Here is a 12,244-nt window from a genome sequence, read left to right on the forward strand (position 1 = left end):
TGATCAATGTCTACATACACCCAAAAAGGAAAGGAAAGGTAGTTAAAGAACTATATAAATGCCTGGAGGAAATCACTAACGATACACCGACAACGGACCTCATGATTACCGGGGACTTCAATCTCAATTTGATGGGATTCACAACAATTGATGAGAATCACTATCAAAACACAGCCTGGAAAATACCGCAACAAGAGCATCCACTATCATCCAAACACTCCAAATTAGGAGAGGAGGTGCTAGAGAATCTTGAGTGCTATAACATCAGAGCATTAAATGGGAGATTTACTGAAGACACCCCACCAGCATGTACATATTATACAACAAGATTCAGTAAAATATTGGACTACACTTTCATGTCACTTTCTTTATTCCCCCACATTGTTTCATTTCACATAGGGGAAAAAGCTGACAGCGACCATTGTCCTCAGGAAATTATACTTAACATCGGTAAACCTAAATTTGAGCAATCGCTGGTATCGAAAGATCTAATTCACACCATTAACTACAAAAGGATTAAGGGGCATATTCACAATAAGTGGCGCATCCCTGCACATCAGCAGGGATGCGCCAGTTATTGTGCGCCATGCCTCCGCCACCATGGATGCGCCGCATTTACAATGCGGTGCACCATGGGGCAAAACCGGCACAGATGCATTACGCATCTGTGCCGGAAAGTGACGTATTACAGGAGTTTCGTCGCAAGCACGACGCAGCTCCAGCAATGCTCTGGGGGGCCCTATCTTGTTAATGCTGTGTCAATCCTTACGCCTGCTTCAAGCAGGCGCAGGGTTTTGACGCAACATGGGCCCCAAAGTGACTGAGTGAAATCTTGTAGATTTCACTCAGCCACTTTTAGAAGGCGTTCCTGAGCCGGAACGCCCCTACCTGCGCAGGAATGCCTCCTTCTGTCGCAGGGCTTTACAACATGACGCATCTCCCAGATGCGTCACGTTGTAAATGCCCCGCACCATTGCGCATCTTTTGCGTCACAAAAGTGACGCAACGGCGGCGTAAAAGACGCGCAAGGGGCTTGTGTTAAAAAGTAGTCAGGACGCTGAAGAAGGGTGAAGTAGGATTTATTATAACAGCCCCACACAGTGGTGGTGCGTGGGTCAACGGAACTTCTCTAATGACAGTTGGTGTCAACATTAACAGATGGGAGAGGGATGGAATGTGGGGGAACCAATGGGAGGGGAGAGCGAGGGAAGGGTCACGCGCAGGGGAGAGGATGGTACCATGCGCTGGGTTGCAGGAGGGGTGGCATGGGTAGAATGCAACACATCTTCCTCTCTTGAGAGTTTGGCAACAGTGCCGCAGGATGCAGTGTCAATAAGCAAGTGGTTAGTCACACACATAATCATCTAAGCGTTTAGGTCTGCGGATGGTTCTGCCAAACCTACCAGAGGCCACGGGTAAGTGTGGTGCACATTCCGTATCCGAATGGGAGTCAAGATTGGTTCTGCCGAACCTACTACTGAGTCTGTGACCATCAAACGCAACTTCAGAATCCGAATGAGGGTCATCCTGACAACTCCGATTGCCAGTCGAAGTGCTAGGATAGGCACCTGCAGACCGATCTGTCGGTTGGCTATCATCAGAGTCAGAGTCAGATTGGAGGTCATATGTGCTGTTGTTTCTAGAACTGTTATTCTCATCAACACTAGATCTATCAACATCTACCCACATATCATTGTTAACAGTAACATGCTGCTGTTGACCCTGGGCCTTGCCACTGGGATGATAGTTCGCCAGTCTGCTCATGTGCCAGACTTTCCCATCACTGAGTCTTGCCGCATTGTTAAACAGTTCGTCAACGCGAAGTGGAGCGGTATATCTGCTTTCTCCTTTCTTTACCTTTTTTTCCAAACGAACTTTCACAAGGTCGCCAATCTTGAATGAATGGTCTTTTGCTCTGTGTTTGGAATCATACCATTCTTTGTAGTACTTCTGCGCTTTGATGATATTTTTCCTTATGTTTTCAGGTGACCATTCAATTTGTTTAGATTCAGACATCCACCCCAGATCAATGCTCATGGGCTGTCTGCTTCTCATGAGAATGAATGGTGCTGTGCGTGTGCTTGCACAAGGAGCAATCCTGAATGCCCATATCAGTTTGTATATTTCCTCTTCCCAATTCAAGTTTGCATTCCTGGATAGTTGTATGTGTCCTTTCAAGACACGGTTGAAACGTTCCGTGAGGCCATTTCCTTCTGGATGGTAAATTGAAGTGGTGTGATGGGTGATACAGTTCCTAGCAAGGAATGACTTGAATGCTTCGGAACAGAATTGCCGCCCATTATCGGTGAGGACGGATTTGGGTAAGCCTTCACTGAGAAAGAGCTTGTCCAGGAAGTCTATGCATGTGGAGCTGTCAATTTCCTCAACGATTTTTATTTCCGGCCACTTGGAGAAGTGGTCTATTGCCACCAGGATGTACTTGATATTCCCACTATGTCCTTCTATGGGCCCCACAATGTCCAAACCCAATTTCTCCCATGCCATTTGCGGGGGTTGAATCGGAGAGAGACTGACCTTTGAGGTTTTAAGGGTTTTGTCCGAGTCAGAGCATTCCACGCAGTTCCTGACCAGGACCTCAATTTGCCTGTCAATGCCCGGCCACCAATAACTTGCCCTGACTCGCTGCTTAGTTTTGGTGATGCCAAGGTGGCCAACGTGACATAAATTTAGGATTTTGTCTCTGAGTGTGACTGGGGCTATGGCTTTACCCATTCTGTATAACACACCGTTTTCCAAACTGAGTTCATTCCTAGTTTCCCAGTACGCCTTGACATTGTCTTGTAGGTTGCGCTTATCTGGCCATGCGGAGTTGATGAATTGGCATATCATTTGCAGAGTGGAGTCGCGCGACATGTGTTGGCCCCATTCTTCCGCTGATATTCCATCCAGGTCAGTGTTGAAGAGCAGAGCTACCTTCTCCTCGTCTTCTTGAGCGATCATGCTTTCTGTGTGAGGCAAGGGTAGCCTGCTGAGGAAATCAGCAATTTTGTTTTTCACCCCTGGCCAATATTCAGCTGAGTAGTTGTAATCCAACAACTTGATCGACATTTTGCTGAGTCTAGGTGAAGCAGTTTGTAGACCAGAGGCGGTCAGTATCTTGATTAACGGTTTGTGGTCTGTGCGGAGATGGATATTGTATCCCCACACATATGCTCTGAAGTAATTGAGCGCCCATGCACAAGCCAGCATTTCACGCTCAATGACCGAGTACCTTTCCTCCGCTGAGGTGAGCGATCTGGAGGCAAAGGCTACGACCCATTCATGGCCAGAAGAGTCTTTCTGTGCTAGTACAGCTCCAATGCCTTTGTTGCTTGCATCAGTAGTCAGGTAGATATCTGCCTTGGGGTCAAAACCTTTGAGGAAAGGCGCCTCGCTGATTTCCTTTTTGATGGAAACAAAGGTGTTCTGACAGTCGGGTGACCAGACAAATTTGGTTTTGTTTTTTAGTAATTGCCTTATGCTGTAGGTTTTTTCAGAGAAGTTCTTTATGAATTTGGAGTAATACTCCGTCAAGCCGAGAAAGGCTCTTACATCTTCTTTGCTCGATGGACATGGGGCATTCAAGATGGCATCCACTAAACCTTGTTTGGGTTTGATTCCTTCTCGGCTGATGGTGTGTCCAAGGTAAACCACCTTGTCCTGTGAGATTTTACATTTGTCTAATTCCACTGTTAAACCATGCATTTTCAATTTGTTAAACACTTGTCTGAGGCGTGTGTCGTGATCTGATTGGTTACTGCCCATGACCAGGATATCATCTTGGAAAAACCTGATACCCTCAACACCCTCCAAAACTGATGTCATGACCCTTTGGAAAAGTGCTGCGGCAGAGGCCAAACCAAATGGTACCCTGGTGAATCGATAGCAACCAAAGGGTGTGATAAAGGTAGTGAATTTTTTACTGTCTGCATGCAAAGGAATTTGGTGGTATGCAGATTTCAGGTCGATAATAGAAAACACACACATATCATTGGTGGCACTGAACATTTCACATATGCGTGGTAGAGGATATTGATCAACAATAATGTTCTTATTGAGGTCCCTGAGATCGATGCAGAGTCTGATTTTCCCATTGGGACGTTTAACAACTACCAAAGGGGAAACCCACTCCGCCGATTCTACAACTTCTATAATACCATCCTTGACAAGTCTGCTTAGTTCAGTTTGGACATCACTTCTCACTGACACCGGTAGATGCCTTACCTTGTGAATGCAAGGAACAGCTGAGTCCTTGAGCTCAATTTTGTGTTCGAAACTGTTAAGGAGCCCAACTTTACCTGAGAACACTTCGGGAAAGTCCTTTTGTATTGACAGTTTACAGGATTCATTTATGGACAAGACGGGATCATCACTATTGGGATCAAGCATGATGCCAAGGTCAGCCTGGTCACTCCAGCCAAGGACAGAGGGACCTTTTTTTGCTACATAAAGTCGGCAAAACGCTTTCCGGTTTTTGAATTCGAATTCCAGATCGCGAGTTCCAAGGAATTCTATGTTGTTCCCCGTGAAGCTTCTAGCGATGACCTTGGGTTTTTCCAGAGCAGGGCCGATTTTATCCGTGAATTGCTTCCAAACATTCTCGTTGATAATCGTGAAGGGAGAACCAGAGTCCGCCATCAGATTGATTGTCACACCTCCCATATTGACATCACACCTGGGTTTTTTCTTCTTTGTTGTCGTGAGTTCTAAGACATCATACTCAATGGAGAAGACATAGTTGACATTGTCGGAGTCAGAATACTCCGATTCTTCTTCGGTTGAATCACTTTCCTCATGAATTTGACGTACTTGTTTGCTCTGTTTGTACATTTTCCTGTTGCACACCTTGGCGATGTGACCAGTCATTCCGCACGACAAGCATTTTTGGTGTAGAGCTGGACATCTTTTAGAGTCGGCTAGATGGGTCGGAGACCCACAGCGATAACATTTGAGTTCAGGAAAATCATTGTCTCTTGTTGTACTGCGTCTATCATCACTACGCTTTGACCTGCTTGGTTCATTTCTCTTGTAATGATCATTACTCATCTCTTTTTTGTTCCCTCTCTGTTTGAATTTACTTGCATTGGAGGACCTAATAGCTTTTATTTCCACAGGTTCCTCGATCACTGCTTTGGCACATCTGCCAGTAAGTTCCGCTTTCTTGACAAGGGCAACAACCTCCTTCAAGGAAGCCTCACCGTTAACCCATAGTTTATCTTGGATGTTGGGGTTGCTAGCGTGCATTATAATTTGATCTCGCACAAACTCTTCCTGCAGTGCTCCGAATCTGCAGGTCAAGGCCAAGTTGTTCAGGGCAGCGACATAATCCTCAACACTCTCGTCCTTCCCTTGCTTCCTTCTAGAGAATTTGTACCGATCAACCGCAACGCACACAATTGGCGAGAAGTGATCGTCTAGATCGTCTAGGGCATGTTGGTAAACATCATCACCAGTTCTTACCTTCTTCTCTATGTTATTATAGGTCTTAAGTCCACCAGGACCCAAGCAGTACAAAAGGACTTTTTTTTTCTTAATAGCAGTGAAGTCATCATCCTCAACAGTCTCAATGTAATTAATAAAATACTCTTTCCACTCTTTCCAAGGCATGCAAGGTGCACCTTTGAGAGGTAGAAATGCCTGAGGTTGCGAAAGGTTCAAGGAACTGAGAGCGCACATGACGATAGACAATTGTGTACAGAATTGAAGGTTCAGATGTAACTTAGTACACTATGCTGGTGTGGAGTCTTCAAACAATGGGAATATGCCAAGGTAATTGCACTGTATATTGTGACCTATTTTATAGTCTATTTTATACCATGCGGTAAAGTCAACAGATACCTGGCGTGGGCCAGGCTCGAACCCTGACTTGAAGAAACGAGCAATTTCACTCGATGTTTTTTTTTTCCAAAATGGCCTCCTGCGCTGCGTTCCAGTGACGTCACGCGTCACCAGGCATGCGCAGAAGCGTTCAATTGCTGGCGCGAAAACAGCTGACAGGAATTTCCGTGCCGAATGCGCAGGGGAGCGCTTACTCACTGGCAGGAATGGATGAGCGCCAGGAAGCCTCAGCCGGAGAAGAGCGTCGAGCGTAGGTGGCACACGCGCAGGGGAGTTCCAGAAGCAGCGGTCCTACCTCCGTGTCGCGTAGCAGGCGGTCGTTGCGTCTTGTAGATTTCACTCAGCCACTTTTAGAAGGCGTTCCTGAGCCGGAACGCCCCTACCTGCGCAGGAATGCCTCCTTCTGTCGCAGGGCTTTACAACATGACGCATCTCCCAGATGCGTCACGTTGTAAATGCCCCGCACCATTGCGCATCTTTTGCGTCACAAAAGTGACGCAACGGCGGCGTAAAAGACGCGCAAGGGGCTTGTAAATCTGCCCCCATGTATTCGGTAGTAAAAGATGGAGACCTACAAAAAATGGCAAAGCTACATTTTGATGGGAGAATTGGAGAGAGCGAGATTGAAAAATGGGAGAATTTCACAACAACCATGGCAAATTACACTACAACTCCAAGCTCCAATATGCACAGAAGGACGGTAACATGATTTCTTTTTCAAAAAGTCATAAAGAAAAGATAAAATGCATAATAAAATGTATCTCTCAAAAAATGCGCCAACTTAGGTATTCCCCAAAAGAAACGGCGAAGCACAACCAACTGCGAGAACTAAAGACATCCTTAAAAAAAACAAAATGGGAAGCAAACAGGGCAATGGAGTACAGTTTGTGGGCCAAATTACATGCAGACACCAAACAGAATGACGGGGCGAAATTTTGGAAAACTATCAACTAATTTTTAAACCCTAGGCACGATGGAGTCTCCTCTCACATCTCCGAAGAAACATGGGTTAACCATCTTAAAGATAATTTCACACAACATACAACCTATGGTTTAGCGACAGAAAATGATGAAAAGAATTTAAATCCACTGGGCATCACTCAAAACAATCAAACAGCCCGAACTACAACAATAGGAGTGACAAATCTACAAAAGACTATGAGGCGCTACATCAAAAAAGGCAGAAGAGAGGGGGCTCTAGGTCCGAATGGAACCCCTCCTATCCTTTACAAACTGAAGGAAAAGGATTGGGCCGAAGCTCTTGAGCCACTGTTTTTGGAAATCATACATCTCAATATACTACCTGTCTCCTGGAAGGGCTCAATTATTTCTCCAATTTTCAAGTCAGGGGATAAATCTCTACCCTGCAATTACAGATTGATTACCCTTATGGATAATGAGGCAAAGTATTTTGCTGGGATTCTTTTGGAGGAATTACAGGCTTGGGCTACAGAAAACTCCCTAATCCCTGTAAATCAGACCGGTTTTTCTAAATCATTAGGGACTACAACAAACATCTTGACTATGTGTCTGCTAATTGATAAAGCAAAAATGACTAAAATGCCAATCCACTTGTGCTTTATAGATTACAAGGCGGCTTTCGACCATGTCAACCAGAATCTTCTATGGTCAAAATTGAAAAGGTGGGGAATACCAAAGCCATTACTAGACCTGCTGATCAACTTGCACAGTGAAACATGGGTACAGGTGAAGTTGGGTGACGGTTCCCATTTATCAAGACGCATCCCAACAAATACATTTCTCAAACAAGGATGCGTCCTGGCTCCAACTCTCTTAAACCTGTTTTTAGGAGATCTTATCCCGGTTCTTAACAACTACAATTCTCATGCACCTAAACTAGGAAGTCTAATACTTCCAACGCTATTATATGCAGATGACCTGGTCCTAATTAGTCATACTAAAATAGGGATGCAAAACCTTGTAGATGCAACATAAAGGTACTCTGATGAGAATCAACTGACGATAAATTTGGAGAAGTCCAAAACAATGTCAATCAAAGAGATAGGAAAAACCCCTCATAGCTGGTTTTGGAACAACATTAGCTTACAAGATACATCAGTATACAAGTACTTAGGGGTCAAAATTGACAGCAGCGGACAGTTCATCATCGAAAAAGAAAGCACCAGAGGAAAAGGTATTACGATAGCAATCTCCTTAAAAAAACTAAATGGCAGACTCACCAGTCCATCTCTCCTTCCCCTGAGGCAAGTTATACGGGCTTAACTCTTGCCTACAATTACCTATGGCAGCGAAGCACAAAGAGGAAGAGACGCAGTGACTCTGGACAAAACTGTAACAGCAGCATATAGGATTATCTTCGGTCTGCCAAAATATACCTCCCCGACACAACTTAGATTAGAGTTTGGTGGCCAAAAGCAGTCTCTGACAAGACAAGGGGCCTACATAACCACTTGGGACAAAATCAGGACGGCCAAAAAGGGAACTTTAAACAGCTTCTTATGGGCAGAACTACAGAGAAATCCGGCCTCGCCAGCTGCCAAATACTTGGAAAAAAGCTTGGCGACCTTAGGCATACAGGAGCTGTGGAACACCCCTATTAATCATACCAAGGTCAAAAGATTAGTGAAGAAAACAACAAAATATCTCTCATGGATAGAGGACAAGGCAACTGTTGCCAAGAGGTCACACGGATGGATTATCTAAACTCTTATCCCAAACAAGGCCAACAGAGTTACCTCGACCAGTTGTATTCAAGAATTACAAAACTGAAATTTCTAAAGTTCAGATTGGGCCTGTTACCCTGTATATGCCATCTTCCACACTGGCTGAGGGATAAAGGGGGCTCCCTCTGTCGTTTATGTGGCAAGGCAATTGAGGACATGACACATCTGTTGTGTTCCTGCGACAAACTGCTGGAGGAAAGAAAACACTTGCTGAAATTCCAGTTTACCCAACGAGGAATACGTACTCGCAGACATGCAGTTCTTACCTGTTTCACACCAGACGATCCGCAGCTGAACTGCAGCTTGGTAAAGTTTATGAAGGTGGTGGAGAAAAAGATGCAGGAACTTAACCTTCAACTAAGATCGTAGTTATTCAATTGAGCTGAACTATGACTAAAGTGGTGCCTAATAATATCAACTCTAAGGAGTAGCAGAAATGAGTATGTTTTAAGCTCTCAGAGAACAATGAAACCAGGATGAATTTTACTTAATAATGTTGGGTAAATTGTATTTAATCTTCATGATTTTAAAAATTGTAAATTGTTTTATACGTTATATTATTGATATGGTGAAATGCACAGTACATACATGTCATTTTTTTATGGATGAATTGCAAATAAACGTACTTACTTACTATTCCCCTATACACCCACAACCCCCTACACAACTAAAAACACAACATTCAATAAAAAATATTAACTACTATAAAGAATTATTTAAACTATATAATTAAATTACTTCCCACCCTATTTCCCCATAAACCCACAACCCGCTGCGAAACTAAAAACATAAAATTAAACTTAAAATAAATTAATAACTAGTACAATTTTAAAACATATAATAAAATGACAAACAATTCTCATTAAAAACACTAAAATACATAACATTATTAATAATTCGATATTTTTGTCAACTATATTTTTGTAAACGATATTTAAGAAGTCAATATTTTTGAAATCGATCTTACTTACCTGTCAGTCGATATTTTGGCAACGATATTTCTTCTCCATGATATGTTTCCAGCGATATTTATGTCCCTCGATATTTCTACGTCGATATTCCTGCTCTGCACTAGACTACACACAGTGGGAATAGTACTCAAATGTATAGCACAACGAGTCAAGAACACACTATTCATATCAGAACCCAAGGCCCTTATCTGCGGAGTCCGACAGGGATCATCACTCAACCCCACACATTTCAGATCCCAAGAATTGAACATCATATCCTAAGCTGATGACATTGAGCTCATTTTTTACCTATTTGACGACCTTGTCACCATCAAGACAATCTTCAAACAAACCATGACCAGCATGGCCAATTGCATGAAAGAGAACCTCCTCAAGCTCAACACCGACCAAACTGAAGTGCTGATCTTTGGGAATAAGCATTAACCTTGAGATTCAACTTGGGGGCCTACCTAACTTAGACCTACACCCACCCCAACTGACCATGCTTGGAAATTAGGCCTCATCCTGGACAGACACCACACCATGAAGTCCCAGGTCAACACTGTCAAACTTTGCATGCTTCAAATTACTCCACATCTTACAAAAAATCACTAGCAGATTGGAATATAGCAGCGCAATCCACACCAGCATCTCAAACCATCTTCTTCAAAGACTTCAAATGATCCAAAACGCCACTGCCAAACTCGGCCTCGACCTCCCACACCAATTCCACACCACACCGCTCCGCAGAGAGCTCCATTGGCTCTCCATCCAAAAGTCCAACAGTTCAAGCTTCTGACACATGCATTCAAGTCACTACATACCATGGAACCCCATACCTCAATCACCGGCTTCACTTCCACCAACCCAGTAGACAACGTTGCCCAGCATTACTTTCACTCGTACACATATGCCACATCCACAGTTCCAGAACAAGAGGTTAATCCTTCTCTTAGCAAGCTGCCAAACACTGGAATGACCTCCCTGTCAAAAATGACCTCTTTTGACATGATTAGTCCCCACAGTACTTTTACATGGAAAATGAGGTGGTTTCAATTGTAGTTCACAGGGTACCTGCCATCCAGGTCCCCTTTGCCAATGCTTTTTCCCTACAACTGTTCCACAATTGTCAACTTTAGCCCTCTGTAAGTCCCTAGTATATGGTACTCTTGGTACCTAGAGCAAGAGAAATTAAGAGGGTCCCCTAGGGACCTCTCACCAAGAAACCCTTCTGTGAACCCAGAAATGTCTGGTATCAAAGGTTTTCCATTAATAAACCCACACTTATGCCAGCGTTGAATTTATTAAACTATGTGCTCCGAGGGCACCTCAGAGTTGCCCCCTGAAAACCTACCAACCCTGTTGTGGTTTCTGACTGTATTTAGGCAGCTACAAACAGCAGATGGCAGCTCCCAGTTGAAAGCCCCACTTTTGGCAGGAACACAGGCCAGAACATTTAGAAAGAATGAGAGGTGTACCTCGCTTCACCAACTCACCCCTCGGGTGCAAGAGGTGAAGTAAAGCACATTTTTCACTGGACCCCATCTTGAAGATGGTGGAACGTATCCAATCAGGGCTAGGGCTATTCCCCTTCCGACAGGAGGGTGGCATAATAGTGGGTGTTGCCACCCCGAGAAAGTAACCTATTGTTCCCTTCCTGCTACACCCCTGTAACACCCCTAAATCTAGTATTTAGGTGGCTCCCCAGACCCTGAATCCAGGTCCTTCCAACCTAAGAAGAGAGAGGACAAGGAAAATGGCTTGCAGAGAAGACTGAAGACACCAACCTGCTCGCCCACAGCCTTACCGGCCTGACTGCAGCTTCAAAGATCCTGCAAAGAAAAAGAGCCCCTGACCACTCTGCACCCAATGCCTCCAGCCTGAGTCCAGGTGACCTACCCGTCCAGAAAAGGTTCCCCAGAGATCCTGAGTCCAAGTCCAGTGTTGGCTGACCCATGCTGGTCTCCATGACAATAGCAGTTTGTTCATATGAAAGCTGGGGCGTTAACCCCCTGCTGCTGCGAGTCACTCCCTCCGAGGCCCATTTTCACAATGTAATCAGCCCCATACCGTACATATTCCTCCATTCATTTTATTTCCTTGTTGGCAGGGATACATGGATTTCTTTGGGTGAGATGAGCAACTGTGGCTGACCATAGCTGTGCATGTCAATTTGGCTGGAATTGTTGCACTGGTCAGCCTTACATAAGCTGTTCGGGCTTCTACATTGAAGGCCCCATGGAGCTGTGTCAGCAAAGACACAGCTCCATCGGACTTCAATGGAGCGAGGTGCCTGCATGCCCCAGCCAATCAAAATGCACTATTTGCATTTTCCTGCACCACGTGGCAGGCAACATGCAACTAGTGCAGGGAAATGTAGGGGGGTACGACAGGTGCTCCCCCAGTGCAAAGCCGAACTTCCCCAACAGAAGGGGGGCCCGCAATGGGCCCTCAAAGTACATCCATACCAAATTGAAACTAGTTTGTGAATATTTAATTTTAAGTTCCCTCCCATCAATTTATTTTCCCATGCGTTTTATTCCACCCAACAATTGAATGTTCTTATAGAAATACAATGTTAACAGTTTGTCTTCTGCTTGGGGTCATCGAGTCAGGTTCCCAGGCGCATCTTCTAGTGTGATGAAGACTTGGCTTTGATTTAATGACAAATGACTTAAGCTCCTTCTGGAGTTTGACATGCGCAGTGTGGGTTTTCAAGATGGAGTAATAGCACCTCCCAGGCCCAAGATT

This window comes from Lissotriton helveticus, chromosome 4_1 (assembly GCF_964261635.1).
Source record: "Lissotriton helveticus chromosome 4_1, aLisHel1.1, whole genome shotgun sequence".
Taxonomy (NCBI): domain Eukaryota; kingdom Metazoa; phylum Chordata; class Amphibia; order Caudata; family Salamandridae; genus Lissotriton; species Lissotriton helveticus.